This window comes from Megascapheus bottae, chromosome 20 (genome assembly GCF_031878675.1).
Source record: "Megascapheus bottae isolate mThoBot1 chromosome 20, mThoBot2.hap1, whole genome shotgun sequence".
Taxonomy (NCBI): Eukaryota; Metazoa; Chordata; class Mammalia; order Rodentia; family Geomyidae; genus Megascapheus; species Megascapheus bottae.
Window position 1 is genome coordinate 12,754,528 of NC_143528.1, and position 3,068 is coordinate 12,757,595.

The 3,068-nt window shown below is 40.8% G+C and overlaps 1 pseudogene; it reads left to right on the top strand.

Moving 5' to 3' along the window:
- Nucleotides 1-603: 603 nt before the first annotated feature.
- On the top strand, nucleotides 604-2,177 carry LOC150049185 (G2/mitotic-specific cyclin-B1-like; annotated as a pseudogene).
- The last annotated feature ends 891 nt before the right edge of the window (nucleotides 2,178-3,068 follow it).

Sequence of the window (3,068 nt, forward strand, 5' to 3'; positions counted from 1 at the left end):
GTTCTTTATTTGAAAACAAAATGGAAAAAAAAAGTACCATATCTTCAAAAAGATCTATTTTCTTTTCTTTTCTTTTTTTGCCAGTCCTGGGCTTGAGCTCAGGGCCTGAGCACTGTCCTTGGGTTTTCTCAAGGCGAGAGCTCTACCACTTGAGCCTCAGCACCACTTCCGGCTTTTTTCTATGTATGTGGTACCGAGGAATCGAACCCAGGTCTTCATGCATGCTAGGCAAGCACTTTAACCACTAGGCCAAACTCCCGACCCAAGATCTACTTTCGTTGCATAAAACTTGGAACAATTTAGCTGGGTATCAGTGACTCAGGTCTATCATCTTAGCTATTCATGAAGCTGAATAGCTGGAAGTTTGAGCTTCAATGCTAGCCAGAGAAGAAAAGTTCAGGAGACCCCCACCTCCCAAATAGCCAGCAAAATAAAAGTCAGGTTGGACGTGTGGCTCAAGTTATAGAGCATAAGCCAAATAAGAAAGTCAAATGAATACAAGGCTCTGAGTATTAAAAATAAAAAGCGAAGGAACAGCTGTTGGTCTATGAACCCCAGGGTTCTGCTTCTGCCCACCGAGCCGCTGCCTGGTGAAGAGGATCCATGCCGCCCTGGGTTACCAGGAACACGGAAATTAATGTTGAAAATAAGGTCAAGGTCACCATGGCAGGCACAATGCTTGTGCCTGTACCCACTGCAACAGCTTCTAAACCCAGGTTGAGAGCAAGAACTATTCTAGGAGATGTTGGTAATAAAAGCAGCGAACAGCTACAGGTCAGAGTACCTCTGAAAAAAGGTAGTAAAAGCTTCAGCTACTGGAAAAGTTGCTGCTACCAAAACCTCTGGCAAAGGCCCTTGTGAGTGCGCCAGAGACAAAACAAGCATCTCAGATAGAGCCAGAGCCTGAACCTCAGAGCCTGGACCTGAGCCTGCTAAAGAAGAAAAACTTTCACCTGAACCTATTTTGGTTGATACTCCTTCTCCAAGCCCAATGGAAACATCTGGATGTGCCCCTGCAGAAGAATATTTGTGCCAGGCTTTGTCTGATGTAATACTTTCAGTGAATGGTGTGGATGCAGAAGATGGAGCTGAACCAAATCTTTGTAGTCAATATGTGGAAGATAATTACACTTATCTAAGACAACTTGAGGAAGAATAGTCTGTCAGGCCAAAATACCTCCTGGGTTGGGAAGTCACTGGAAACATGAGAGCCATCCTAATTGTCTGGCTAGTGCAGGTTCAAATGAAATTCTGGTTGCTGCAAGAGACCATGTACATTAATTTGTATAAACCTTGGACTCTCCTAATAGAGGTTTACAATAGGCCAAACCTAGATACATAAGGCCATATAAGATGAGGCTAAATGAAAGGACCTCCAAGATATAGAAACAAGAGCCATATAAGGTGTGACTGTTGTTCTTAATGCACTATTTTCTTTCTCATCTCTTTTGTTGTCCCTTGGTTATCTCATATTGTTATAGTATCTTACCTTGTTATCTGATATATTGTATATATGTTTAATTGTTTATCTGAAATAGGATAGGGAAGGGGGAAAACAAGATGAGGGGAGTAGGGGAGGGAAATGGGGACAAAAACATGAGAAGGGGTGGCAAGGTGGCAATGATTGTTAAGTAATGCCCCTTCTATCTGGTGAATATAATGTAACCCTTCTATTAATTACAATAAAAAAAAACTGAAAAAGAGACCATGTACATGACTGTTTCCATTACTGATAGATTCATGCAGAATAATTGTATGCCCAAGGAAATGCTGCAGCTGGTTGGTGTCACTGCCATGTTTATTGCAAGCAAATATGAAGAAATGTATCCTATGGAAACTGGTAGTTTTGCTTTTATGACTAACAATACTTATACTAAGCACCAAATCAGACAGATGGAAATGAAGATTCTAAGAGGTTTGAACTTTGGTCTGGGCCACCCTTTACCCCTGCACTTCCTTGATAGAGCATCGAAAATTGGAGAGGTTGATGTTGAATAGCATACACTGGCCAAATACCTGATGGAATGGACTATGTTGGACTTGTAAGCCCCTGGTGAATCAGGGGCTTACAAAGTACATGACTATTAAAAACATCTAAGCAAGCGAACATCAGCATTCTACCACAGCTGAATTCTGCACTCGTTCAAGACTTAGCCAAGGCTGTGACAAAGGTGTAACTTGAATTGGAGTACTATAATAAATGATGCAAATAAAATTGGCACCATGTGCCACTTGTACATACTATACTACATTGACTGGATTTTTAATGAACACTGTGGCCATTTTTACTTTTAATAGCCTAACTCATATGAATGTGGTTACTTTCTATTCTGGGGTAACCTGTAAGTCATAGTAAAAGGGTATTATTTTTTTTTTGGTGGGTCATGGGGCTTGAACTCTGCCTGGGCACTGTCCCTGAGCTCTTCAGCTCAAAGCTACTGCCCTACCCTTGAGCCAAGCTCCACTTCCCATTTTCTAGGGGTTAACTGGAGATAAGAGTCTCAGGTCCTTTTGTGCCCAGGGTGGCTTTTGAACCTTGATCCTCAGATCTCAGCCTCCTGAGTAGCTAGGATTACAGGTATGAGCCTGGCTAACAGGGTATTTTTAAAAAATCTCTTTTTATTTAAGCTGCTTTTGGATTACCAGGGACTCCAACTAATGTATATAATTGTCACTTACATGTTTATATACTCAGCTGGTTTCAATGTACCTGGATTTTACTTTTAATATGGTAAAGATATATAAAACAGTTAACTGCATAGGAGTAAAGTCATTTTGGAGACCTTACCTAGTTCTGTTTCTCACTCAAAGCCTGTTACTTCATCCCTAGTTCTCTGTACATAATGTTCACAGTTATTGCCCTGTTGACATTCAGATTACGTTTGTCCATTGCCCATACAATTCTGGTTAAAGATTCTACTGTTTTCTTGAAGTGATGGATTTTCCAAGGTGTATGTGTTCAGGCAGAATCAGATGACTTTCTCCATGTTGTCAACAGTGTCCAGCAAGTGTTTTTCTCTACATCTTTGTTAAATCTAAAAGTAGTCTGTCTTAAATCTTTGTGAATG